The sequence below is a fragment of the Nymphalis io genome, chromosome 25 (genome assembly GCF_905147045.1).
Source record: "Nymphalis io chromosome 25, ilAglIoxx1.1, whole genome shotgun sequence".
Lineage (NCBI taxonomy): Eukaryota > Metazoa > Arthropoda > Insecta > Lepidoptera > Nymphalidae > Nymphalis > Nymphalis io.
The window spans coordinates 8,657,974-8,671,969 of record NC_065912.1 but is presented as its reverse complement, the minus strand read 5'-3'; the positions used below and the strand labels follow the sequence as shown (position 1 = coordinate 8,671,969).

The window sequence follows — 13,996 nt, the reverse complement described above, 5'->3', positions numbered from 1 at the left end:
TAGCACAAAGCATATACCAATTATATGCTCTCTTAACATCCACATAAAAGTTTTGCTCTAATTGACCAAAAATTAAAAAAAAAACAAATCTGTAACTTAAATAACAGTGTGTTTTAACAAAATATATAACTGAATTTTGTCATTAATATAAAGTACTGAATAGCATTATGATCTAATTATGATTCTGTAGATTATCATTGACGATATAAGGAATGGGTAATATTTTTAACTACAAAATGACTATGGATGGTGGTGGCACTAATCTTCAGGTGGCCTATTTGTCCATTAGGCAGACCTACATATATATATCAACAAAGTTTTATGCAGGATTGAGAACACTTGTCAGTAATTTCTCGAAATATACACCCCAACAACGTTAAGTTTCGAACTTAGCATATTATAGCCTAATAGGCTACCCACTCAACAAACAAGGCAGTTAGTTGCATATATATTGAATAGCAAATGAAACCAGCTCATGATAGCTGACCCGAAACATATCACTAATTTTCAGGCAGTTAATGATTTCACCAAGAAATAAACAGGACACCAAAATAAAACAACGGAAGGATAAAAAAATATATTCTAGTTAACTAATCAATCTAGCTTATAAGGAAGATGGTTTACTGGTGGTACAGCCTTATAAAAACTCGTCTGGGTAGGTACCACCCACTCTTCAGATATTCTACCGCAATTCAAATACAGGCACAAGGGACATAAAATTTTAGTTCCCAAGGTTGGTGGCGCATTGGTTATGTAAGCCAATGTCTATGGGGGTTGGTGACCACTTGCTATCAGGGGCCCCATTTGCTCGTCCTCCTACCTATTGTTTAAAAAGGTGAGCTAGTTTATTTATTAAAAAGTATTAATTATTAAGTTTAATATTATATGCATAGAATATTAAGAAGCATTAGCACTAGACTTAGTCAACGTGAAGCACCATTAATATCATAACTACCAATCAGTTTTTACGGACTTGAGAAAATAAATACGCACCCCCTTTCGTTAAACTAATAGGTATCTAGGACTCCTGGCTGATTTCCAGACTATCCACAAAAAATAAGCAGCAGCCTCTCCTTCTTAGGGAAGGGCCACAAATATTTTTTTTTATTAATAATCATCTGGTTAGTCTACTCATGCTTTTTCTTAAACATTGCAAAATGTCTGCTAAATAGTACGAATAGTCTGTGATGATGGCAACATTGAAACAATACAAACTGAACAACAACTTGCATAAATTACTTCAGAATCCACGGTAAATCATAATTAATTTTGCTCACATCCGCATTTGCTCGCTTAATATCCTCAAGAACTACTCGACTTGAACTAATTTCTTGTAGTTAGAGAAAACAGGTAACTTGTAGGAGCGTTTTAATAATAATTCTCTTTGAAAACAATGTGTAGTTAATACCTACTGAAAGATCTTATTTTAATTTAAATAAAGTTGGTTTTGCAACAAACTGTTTTCTTGGAAGGGTTTCATTTTAAAGGTAACAAATGATTGTGTAGTCTAAACAACCGTTCTTAGTCAATTTATTATTTGAAAATTTTGAAGTATCGAACGATTGTGGTACAATTATTTCGTTACAATTTATAGTATATACTCGTATTGTCGTACATCTTTTCTAACCTCCTTCTCAAGGGAAGCCTTATCCCAGCAATGGAATATTCTGTTAATTTACTTTACTTTGACCTTATATATTTATGATATGGTACTTTCAATAATTATTCAATATTTCAATATTCGTATCTACTAGTTTGTTGTACCTAAACTAATTTGACAAGACTAAAATACTTATTATCTTTTTTGCTCTTATACATTAGAAAGAGACAGCAATATATTTAGAATTGACAAATAAATCTGTCGTAAGGTTTCTAATACATCTTTAAATGTAATATATCTTTTATATTGTTCGTTCATATATATTCCCGATGATTTTACGTGGCTCTTTTTTTTTAAATTTAATTACAAGATTATTGCAAGTATGTATGAACTGTCATCATATGACAGTGCTGTAGGAAAATTGTGCCAAGGCCAAGCTTGAAAGTTATTCCACTCTCATGAGATAACATTTCGCTGTGTTCCGTTGTGAAGGGTGAGTAATCTAGAACAATTGCTCGAGTGCTACATTAATCTCATAGACTTATGAGATACGTCATTCCACTTGTAAAACAATTGGCGATGTCATTATTTGGTCTTCTAAATTATAATAATGTCATATGTAAGGTCACAGGCGTTTTCTTAAGATACAGGCTTAATCAATATTTCTGTTCTTCGCTTATTTCAATTATCCATGGAATAACATAGCATGCGTGGATCTTAACCAAACAACATTTTGATAAGATCCGTTTTTTTTTTTCTAAAGATTGAACTGTTTTTCCGAACAGCAGATATGCTGAAAAAAGTGTAACTTAAGCTTAACCCACAGATTACTATGAAAATAATTAAATAAGCTTCAAAACTGATTCGGATATATCTTTTTTATTTATATTAATAGGGCTTACGTACCAAAGGACGTTCAAATAATGAGTCCTTGATATTTTAAATGTTACTGACCAAATATATGACAAGCCGGTTGGCGTGGCTGGTAAATACTTGCCTTTCACGCCGAAGGTTGTGGGTTCGATTCCCACCCAGGACAGACATTTGTGTGCATGAACATGTCTGTTTGTCCTGAATCTGGGTGTAATTATCTATATAAGTATGTATTTACAAAAGAAAAGTAGTATATGTAGTATATCAGTTGTCTGGTTTTCATAGCACAAGCTTTGTACAAGCTTAATTTGGGATCAAATGACCGTGTGTGAAAATGCCCAGTATATTATTATTATTACTATATAAGATCCCTTATGTTTGTAATTAAACTAACTCTCACATTTCACACTATTTCAAATAGCAATAAATGTTGATTTGGCAGTTTAATAACTGATTAGAAGGTGGTACCCACAGACAGCTTGGCACAAGCCATGCTTTGATTGTCATCAGTCCTTTGACCAGCGGGTTGAAAATAGTTCCATCTGTTATTCTAATGGAAGTTCCTGGAACAAATTAATGTTATATTTCTTAAGAATTTTAAATAGAGTTGAACGGGTAAAACTTTAACACACTTTCTTGTTTATTTTCTTCAGGTTTTATTGAACGTCAAAAGTTTTATGCAGACGAAGTGGTGCCTCGGATAAACTATGATTTGCAGTTTTATGACTTCGTTTACTAACTGCCATAATTTTTCTCGTGTTAGACTATCTAACAAGAATTTAAATACATTATTTTGTTGCCCTCACTGTTTAGATATTATGTTACAACTTCATTCATTCGTGTTGCTTGTATTTGTATTATAACAACATTCTTCTGATCGCATTTTAGTGAATGCAGCTAATTTCAAAGACTGGACAATTGCAAATTAGATATATGTGTGTATAAGCAGAGCTATACTTTCTCATTCTCAGAATGCGGTGGCGTGGTGATACGACGCCATTGGAAAGACAGATCAACTTCAAGAACAACGTCTACAGCGTGATCTCTAATGGTTAAGAATGCGTTATACCTACTGCCTAACTCCAATAAATTCTCATTTAACAACCCAAAGTAAAAACATTAACACAAGTCTGTTATAAATAGACAATCTATATGTATATGCATCATATATATATATGTATATGTATATTCCTTCCAAGATATATATGTATAATCATATAAAATATAAGTTTATTTATATGCATATACATTGCATCAATAGGTAAAAAATAAGAAGTAAAATAAAAAATTACCTTCAAAATTGTATAAAAAAACATGAAAAAAAAACAAAAACCTTCAAATTTATAACTTGGCACAGTTCCATATTCATTTTTATCAATGCACGAGCGCTAGCGTCGCTTGCACCTTATGACGTCATAATCACTGTTCCTAGTCGTTTGGCATTGTTCAAAACCATTTAGATGCGATTACGATATCACTGTTCTCACACAAATGTGTATTTTGATATAATAAATAACGTACTTTCAACTAAATTAATGCACTGTTCAGATTTCTGATTTGTGGCAACGATGTTTTGAATATGAAATATCATTAATGATTTTATTATAGCTTGGCAAATAGATTTTCGAAACCTGATGGATATTGGAATATAATTTGATTTTGATGTATATTGGCAAAGGTAAGTTGAGATATTGTTGGAACTTTGAACGTGATTTTATAATAACTTAATATTATACCTATACTTATACTTATATAATAATAATATTATAAAGAGAAAAGATTTGATTTTTTTATTGTTGTTTGTAATGGATAAATTAAAAATCTAATTAGCAATTTTAAAAATTCTTTCACTTATAGAAACCCACATTATCAGCGAGTAATATATTTTATTTAAAAAATTAAAATAATGTAAACCATTTAAGGTATCATTTATTTCCTATAAAAGTAATTATTGCCTTTTTTATAGTAAAGGTAGGACTAGCATATGGACCACCTTATGGTAAGTGATCACCAATGCCCATCGACATTGGCTTTGTAAGAAATGTTAACCATCGCTTACATCGGCAATGCGCCACCAACATTGGGAACTAAGATTTTATGTCCCTTGTGCCTGTAATTATACTGGCCCACTCATCCTTCAAACTAGAACACAACAATACCAGGTACTACTGTTTTGCGGTAGAATATCTGATGAGTGGGTGGTACCTACCCAGAAAAGCTTGCACAAAGACCTACCACCAGTAATTTTTTAAACCAAGCCGACGATGAACACAAAAATACACGGAGTGTTATTTTGCGATACACAGTTCTGTACATTACTATCACGGTAGCATTAATGCTTATGATTAAAGTGTCTTTATTTCAAAGCTTGAAATTATACTATCAAGGAAAGAACAAATTTTAACTTTTTCGTCTAGTAGAAATAGTGAGAGTCAAATACAGCTTTTTTTTTTTTTTTTTTATAGAATAGGAAGGCGGACGAGCATATGGGCCACCTGATGGTAAGTGGTCACCAACGCTCTTAGACATTGGCATTGTAAGAAATGTCAACCATCGCTTACATATCCAATGCGCCACCAACCTTGGGAACTAAGATTTTATGTCCCTTGTGCCTGTAATTACACTGGCTCACTCACCCTTCAAACCGGAATACAACAATATCAAGTATTGCTGTTTTGCGGTAGAATATCTGATGAGTGGGTGGTACCTACCCAGACGAGCTTGCACAAAGCCCTACCACCAGTAAGCTGTTGTTCGGAGGGTATTTCTGATTTCTGAGGCCGTGATAGTCCAGTTGTAGAGGCTCAGTAGTTAGAAGACGAGAATCGTATGCGATGATAACGAGTTCAAACCAGGGAAAGCAGCACTGAATATACATGTGCTATCTTGTGTTTAATTAATCGTGAGAAAACACGCAATAGAGCAGCGCGATAGAGTAAGCTCGAAACGCTCTCCTCAAAAAACCTTACATTTAAACCAGTAGTGAGACATTCATAGGCTGTTACTATGCTTTTTTATGTCAGAATTTTTTTATTGGAAAATATTTATTTATTTATTTGTAATAGTACACTTACAACATACATATAAAGCATTGAAAAAATATATTTATAAAAAAATAATAGTATATCTTGTATGCATGTCAATTACAAGTGTACATAGCACTTCCAGATTCAATGTAATCAAATTCAAATTAAAAGTAACAAAAAATCATCAGTAATTTTTAAAAATGACAAAATTAAATAATAAATAATGTCATTGTTATAATAAAAAATAATTCGGTGAAATCATAAATTATTAAAAGTATTAATTAAAACCAATTATGCATTTTATAATAATTAAGTAACTGATTTCTAAAGATTGAGGGGGAGTCATAAAAAATGTCAATTTCAGAAATTGATTTAACGATATTGTTATATTTATTACACAACCGTACTAAGGGAGCTTGTTTACCAATATGAGACTTTACGCAAGGAATATGAAATATTTTGTGGGTGTGAGTACTTTTGTGTGCCCTAGACGAAACTGATATCAGTATTCTCTCAATTGAATCTAAGTTGTTTAACTTATAGTTAATAATACTGTGTAGAAATTCAAGTTCTAACAATTCGCGCCTACTCTGAAGAGAAATTATATTAAATTTGGCCAAACGTTCTTTGTATAACTGTCTGTGCGAAAAATCCTTTTCATGAAAAGCAAGATGTTTCGTAAAGGCTCGCTGAATACTCTCAATACGCTGAGAGTGTACGCTATAAAGTGGATGTAATCCATCTATCATATCACAGGCATACTCAAGACAGCTAGGCACTAATGAATCGTATAAGAGTAATTTTGTCTTCCCTGAAAAGCCTTAAGTGTTCCGCTTGATGAAACCAAGATTTTGAGCAGCTTTAACAACTATGTTATCAACATGAGTTACAAAGGTTAGCCGCCCGTCAGTAGTGACTCCTAAGTCTTTAATTTGCGATAACTCTTGTAATATTTTATTTTCAATTGAGTAACTAGAAACAATTAGTATTGCTGACCAGCGCGCCCCTCTTATGCGCCATTACTCCGAGGAGCTCCCGGTCGTTGACCAAGGCGAGATTAGGGCGGCTCTAGAACAGCTTAAAAACAACAAAGCTCCGGGAGATGACGGAATCACAATAGAGTTGCTTAAGGCAGGCGGGACTCCGATCCTGAAAGAGCTAGCAAGCCTCTTTAATTCCGTCATCCAACATGGCAAGACCCCGGAAACGTGGAGCGGGAGTGAGGTGGTACTGTTTTTCAAGAAAGGTGATAAAACCCTCTTGAAAAACTACAGACCAATCTCCCTCCTGAGTCACGTGTATAAGCTGTTCTCAAGAGTCGTCACGAACCGTCTCGCCAGACGACTTGACGAGTTCCAGCCCCCAGAGCAAGCCGGCTTTCGATCAGGCTACAGCACCGTGGACCACATCCATACTGTTCGGCAGATTGTGCAGAAGACCGAAGAGTACAATCAGCCGCTGTGTATGGCATTTGTGGACTACGAGAAAGCCTTCGACTCCATCGAAACCTGGGCAGTGCTCGACTCATTGCAGAGATGTCATATCGATTGGAGATATATCGAGGTACTGAGATGTCTGTACAACGCCGCTACAATGACTGTCCACATCCAGGACTGTAAGACGATCCAACTGCGCAGAGGGGTGAGACAGGGGGATGTAATATCCCCGAAACTGTTCACCAACGCGTTGGAAGACGTTTTCAAAACGCTGGATTGGACTAGGTATGGAGTCAATGTAAACGGCGAGTACATCTCACACCTTCGATTTGCCGACGATATTGTCATCATAGCAGAGTCGCTAGAACAACTCACCGAAATGCTGCGTAGCCTAGGTGAGTCTTCCCGGTGTGTCGGTCTCGGCATGAACTTGGACAAGACCAAGGTCATGTTCAATAGGCATGTCGTGCCGGGACCGATATACGTCGAGGGGAAACCTCTTGAAGTTGTTAGTGAATATACCTACCTAGGACAGATAATACAAGTCGGTAGGAACAACTTCGAGAAGGAAGCCGATCGAAGAATTCGCTTGGGATGGGCAGCATTTGGCAACCTTCGTCAAGTCCTCAAGTCGTCTTTACCGCAATGTTTGAAGACGAAAGTCTTCAACCAATGCGTCTTACCTGCCATGACATACGGTGCCGAAACGTGGACACTAACTGCGGGACTAGTCCACAAATTCAAAGTCGCTCAGCGTGCTATGCTCGGAGTATCTTTGAAGGAAAAGATCAGAAATGAGATTATCCGGAAAAGAACCGGAGTCACCGACATAGCTTGCAAAATTAGCAGGCTGAAGTGACCGATGGCCGTTGGAGCAGACGAGTCCTAGAGTGGAGACCGCGAATCGGCAAGCGCAGCGTAGGGCGCCCTCCAGCCAGGTGGACCGACGACCTTAAGAAGGTGGCGGGCACCAACTGGATGCGGAAGGCGGAGGACAGGGAGCTTTGGCGCACCTTGGGAGAGGCCTATGTTCAGCAGTGGACAACGATTGGCTGTTGATTGAACTAGAAACAAGCGGTTTTTTCTTACGGATAAATTTTATATGAAAACATTTGCCTACATTAAGAGTCATATTGTTGAGATGACATTAGTATTGTATTAAATCTATGACGAGATCGTCTGCAAACAGTGAACACTTACAATACTTTATATTCTCAGTAATATCGTTAATAAAAACAAAAACCAAGAGAGGACCCAAATGTGAGCCCTGTAAAACCCCACTTTTAGCAAAATATATCTGAGATTAAAACCCAGTTACGGCAACTTTAAGAGATCTTTGTGTCAAATATGACTTAAACCATCTAAGAAGAGTAGTTCCAAGGCCATACTGATGTAATTTATTAAGAAGTATTTGATGGTTTACTTTGTCAAATCAATGTCCATCGCTACTGCCAAGTTTGAAGAAAAAGTATTAGATTAGTTTGAACTGATAACCCGTCTCTAACACCGTGTTACAAGTGTGTGATGATGTTGTTAAAATGTTTATTAGAAAGACAGGAAAGGATGGAGATTGGACGGTAGTTCTTAATGTCCGATCGGTCTCCTTTTTTATAAACTGGTATTCGAGCTTTTTTCCATTCCTCGGGGAAAATACCGTTTTATATATAATTATTAAAAATTAACGTCAATGGAAAAGCTAGAGCACAGCCGCATCTTTTCGTGAAAGTAGGTGAAATTCCGTCTGAACCTGCACCTTTTTGAGGATCAAATGATAATTTTTTTTTTTAAACAATTTCATTAATAATATTATTTTAGTAAGTGTTGTAATATGAGTTATATGTGTTTGAAAGACTTAATAATATATATACGTTAGTTTAAAAAGAAGAGTTTATTCGAAAAATGTAATACGCAAAATAAAATACCACCAAAAATAGCATCATGAAAGAATCTATGAATTACGAAATTGTCCAGCACGTGGATCTTAACCGCGAAGGTCGTGTTTTCGAATTCAATTGAAATAATATTTGCATTCATGCTCAGTAGTAAAGGAAAACATCTGAAATGTTTGTTTCCAAAGAAATTCGAAAAAATATTTCTTCTCCAACCTAAAACGAAGCATCATAGTTGTATTATTAAAATGTATCTATTAATATTTTAAGTACGTAATTATCCACCAACGAATTTAAGCGTAGTGTATTCCACCACTTTAGCTTTAAAACTTTCTTATCATTAAAAGAGGCCTAAATATATTATGTGTTTTCTTATAAAATAAAATTGAAATGTCTCCACTAATACTATTTATTACATAAAATATTTTTATTTTTAATTACAATCTAATCGTAATTCCTTCTAACAAATAATTTATCAGACATCTTAATAGCCACTTAATCTGATATTTTAATGTTCGAGTAATTTACACCCACGAGTATCATTCACCGTAGCAGATAACAATTTCATGCGTAACAAAATACACTAAAATTTTTACTAAGAACCAACAAAGTTAATCATTTAAACCGTCACGGTATGGAAATTCTAACTAAGCCCACTGAAAGGCGCATGCTCATTTTCACACCTGTCATACGTCAACTTTCAAGTGACAGCTGTCAACCTGACATTTTAAATGTTTCCCGCGTTCCACAGATTAGTCAGCGCTTCTGTTGTTAATTAAATTGTTCTTTTGTTTGTTTTCAATACGCTTAATTAGATTTTCGTTGTATACTGTTGCTAATTTGTGTTAAAATAAGGAATGAAATAACCCGTTTATTATTCTACTGATACTCATTAAGTGGTATTAATTATAATTATCTTTAAATTTACATTAAAATATTTTTTGTTCTTTTACGTACTCTCACGGAAGTAATGGCTAGATGAATCGCACCTTCTGATATATAAAAAACCTGTAAATTAAAAAATCACTTTTCAGTAAATATAATTAACTTTTTTCCATAATTAATTATGATTATGAGCAGAAGTGTTCACTATAAGTTTATACATATTATTGTGATAAATACATGTGATAAAAAGCCTCATTATAATATGTTGATATTCTATTGAGATAAATATCTTTGATGCTCCCACATGCACGTTCCTAATTCACTAGTCGAGTTCGATGCAGAATGCGAATGCTCTTAATATTAAATTAGAAGAGCACTTGACCTACCTTATCTTTGAATCTAGCATTCATCTCTTCCGTAGCGTCAGAGCCAGTTTCGCTTAGGTCTGTGTCATTCAAGGTCACGGATATATATTAATAGTTTTATCACATTATTAATTTTTGACGGGCCGATTGGCGCGGTTGGTAGATGGCCTTTCACGCCCAAGGGTTGTGGGTTCGATTCCCACCCAGGACAATCATTTGTGTGCATGAACATGTCTATTTGTCCTGAGTATGGGTGATATTAGATAATTTCACCCATAATCATTTATATATAGATATAATAATAATAATAATGTCCTCCAGACCGATTTCGGCCACGGCGGCCAATCTCAAGAGACATTAGCCAACTACGCAGGAGATATTATAGTGTACAAGTGTGTGCGCAAACACAGGTGCACTCTATATTCCTTAACTCTCATAATCCGATGGGACGGCAACCCGACACGACTGGAAAGAGTTCAGGCGCAGGACCAACGGCTTTACGTGCTTTCCGAGGCACGGGAGTGTTCAGACTTCCAACTTCCAGACTCCGGGTTGCTACTGAGAATTTTCTGACAGAAAAACCCAATAACTTTTTTATTGGCCCGACCTGGGAATTGAACCCAGGACCTCCGGATCTGCGGCCTTACATCAAGCCACTGGACCAACGAGGCAGTAGTTTTACATATCTATATAACTATATATTTACAAAAGTAGTAGTAAAAGTAGTAGAATATATAGCGTATCAGCTGTCTGGTTTCCATAATGCACGCTCGACTTAGCTTGGGATCAGATGGCCGTGTGTGAATAATGTCCCAGGATATTATTATTGTTATTAACTTTTATAGTAACCATGATAAAATCTTTAAGGCTTGAATTACTTTTTAATTGCTAATATAAGGTACAGACAGGTATGAGATAATTACTTACTACATGTAGGCCAAGATTATTTAGAATAACAATAGTATTTTATTTATCGACACTATATTTTTAAATATTATAAAAGAAAAGAATCGACTAGAAACTTGGTAGTTACACGTTTTTCCTCAATCATATCATACTATATATTTTTTTTAAATCTTATATAAAAATTATCAAATACTAAATCTAAGCATTTAATCGTTATTATATTTAAAAAAATGAGCTTTTAATTTATTCATTGTATTGTATGTAAGCTGATTTGCTTGGCCTTGTTTTGGTTATGGCTATCCAATTGAAAGAAGTATTTTTTTAATTTCCAAACAATTTTAATTATATGTCGATGATCCACTAAAAAAAAGGCCATAAATTAAAAAGAGAAAAAAGATCGTACTAATTCATAAATATCAATTTTTATTTGCCATTGAATATTGAATAGTTATTTTTGGTTTTTGGACGCTGTCCAGACCAACAACGAGTCGACTGTCGCGTGTCAGTTTGGTATAAATACACAATGTGTTGGTTTAGTATGCATTAGCTGTTGACGACGGCTCGACGGTGTATATTATAGGCTAGCGTCAAGCGGGTTTTTACCCCCACCTGATGGTAAGTGGTAAGATGGTGACATTGGTACTGTACGAAATATTATCCATCTCCTAAATTGTCATTGCAATCAACCTTGGGAACTGATATGTTATATTGTACCAGTAATCACACTGGCACACACTCATAATATTAAATATTATTTGGTGGTGACATTCGTGATGAACTGGTGGTAGCTACTCTATCAACATGTGGTTTTATGCGACTGATCGGTACCTTAGAATATACCTATAATAATGTCATTATTTACATAAAAGATTTTGAAGATTACATCCAACAAACAGATGGACTGACAAAATTTAAAAAATCGTTATTTTTGCTCTGGCAACCGACACATAAACATCACTTAATATATACGTATAGATAAACAAATTTAAAGATATTTCAATATAATTTAATGCAATTAATACATTTTTTTTGTTATTATTGACAGAATTTAGAACAGTTTTTTTATTCGATTGTGCCACCCGATGGTAAGTGGTTAAAAATTATTGATACTTCAAAAAGTATAAACATCCTCAATTTTCTGATCCTTCAATGCTTGTAATTTCACTGACCCTTCAAACCGGAAAACATCAATACAAATGATTATTGTTTTGGCGGTAAAATACATATTGAGTTGTATATTACATAAGGCTCTACCAGCATATATAAACATATTTCTGAAGTCTATAGATATACCAACGCGCTAATAAATCTTGAATGTAAAAAGACGAGTAACTTACCTCCATATTAACTTCGTATTACAGAAATAAATCTCGCGATCCAACTTAACTTTGTCAATATGTTTGTTCTCCTCTTAGATACATATATAGATGATTATATTTATTTGTGAGAGATGAGATAGCACTATTTCTAGAACAAGTAAATATTTAACAAACATAGCAGGTTTAAAACAAATCCACATTAAGGCTTCGTGATAAAATAATCTATAAAACTTCCTCTCAAGAGGATCTTAGTTACTTTAATTTTCTTTTATATTTCATCCCACTGAGATGAGTTAAAAAAATATTCTTATTAATAATTCAAGAAACCGTCACAGTTTATTACAAATGACATAAAATGTATGGCATCCGTCCACGAGCCCCATCTATTTCTTGTATAATGAATATTTCCCGCTATTTATACATAGTTAGTCATCCAGTTATTTTTATGGAATTGTAGATGCGATATGAAATTTCTTGAATAATAATAGTTATATTATGTTTTAGAAAAACGGGATCAGTTATAATTATTCTCACTAGATGTCATTAAAGTAAATAAAATTCTAACCGTCTTTATATCTATTAACTTATATCTTGTCTTTATATCTTTATTTAATACGCGGCGAATGCTAATTATATATATTTAGTGAATAAACTTAAGTTTAAAGATTAATATATTTAAGCCATTGAGTCTAGATCAAAAGTATAATTTATTGCTAAGGGAATTCCTAGAGAATATATTAAAAATTACAAAAAAAATGTAGCGTTATGTTTTTTTATCTGGCGTGTGTCACGCTAGTTGACCACAAAGTATTCTGCCAGCGTCAAATATAATGGAGACGATGACAAGAAAAAAATCGGTTCCAAATTTTGAAATTATTATTAATGATATGAGTTATTATAAAACAACAGTAGATAATTATCTAAAAAAACATGATAATAAAAAATACAAACGATATAAATATATTGTTTTGTGCGGCTGTCAAATTGCGAATGAGAAAAATTATAATACATTGCTTTTTTGAAAGATGAGTGAGCTAGTGTAATATATAAGGTCATGTTAACAAAGTAAAAAACAAAGTACGTCAATATTTGACGTGCTTGATTTCAGTTTTTTTTTATTTAGTTACTGCGCTCAGGCAACTATGATTCTGCCAAATTCATATCATTTACAACGTTAAAGTATTATGAACAAAAGTGCCAGCCAAACATCAAGTCAGCTTGTCAGCTGTCTAGCTTTTAAAATAATATACTCTATTCTAGCTCGGTTATTCTGTAAGAACAAACTCGAAACTCACCAAAAAAAGGGCCTTTAATTTCAGAAAGTGGTATCACCAGACAGTATTGTTGTGTTTCGGTCCAAAGAGTGTGTTGGTTCCCAAGGTTGGTGGTGCATTGGCATATGGCATGGTTAATATTTCTTACGGCACCAATATCTATGAGCGTTGGTGACCAACGTACCAACGTACCGTAATTGCTAAGATATTCATATATTTTTTACGATTCCTTATATTTTGTATCAATAAAATTCTTCGTATCTCGGTAAAGGTAAAAACTTGAGACAGCTATGAAATTGTACTTACTTTTATCTACAAAACTTTTTTATAAGCTTACCTTATATTTATATAAATAAGCTTTTCAAAGATTTCTGTGATAGTCTAGTGCGGCTTTGATAGTAATAATATTTTTGCATTAATATT

General features: G+C 34.0%; 2 protein-coding genes across 2 annotated transcripts in view; both read left to right on the top strand.

Annotated features, from left to right (window-relative positions):
- The window catches only part of LOC126778127 (sodium-coupled monocarboxylate transporter 2), a 279,217-nt gene extending 276,559 nt beyond the window's left edge, over positions 1-2,658 (top strand). The window contains exon 11 of the transcript XR_007670123.1: positions 2,612-2,658. The gene's annotated coding sequence lies outside the window, so the exon portion shown is untranslated. The remainder of the gene's footprint in view (positions 1-2,611) is intronic.
- Positions 1-13,996, top strand: part of LOC126778216 (octopamine receptor beta-2R) — a 208,033-nt gene that overhangs the window by 121,966 nt on the left and 72,071 nt on the right. The window lies entirely within an intron of this gene.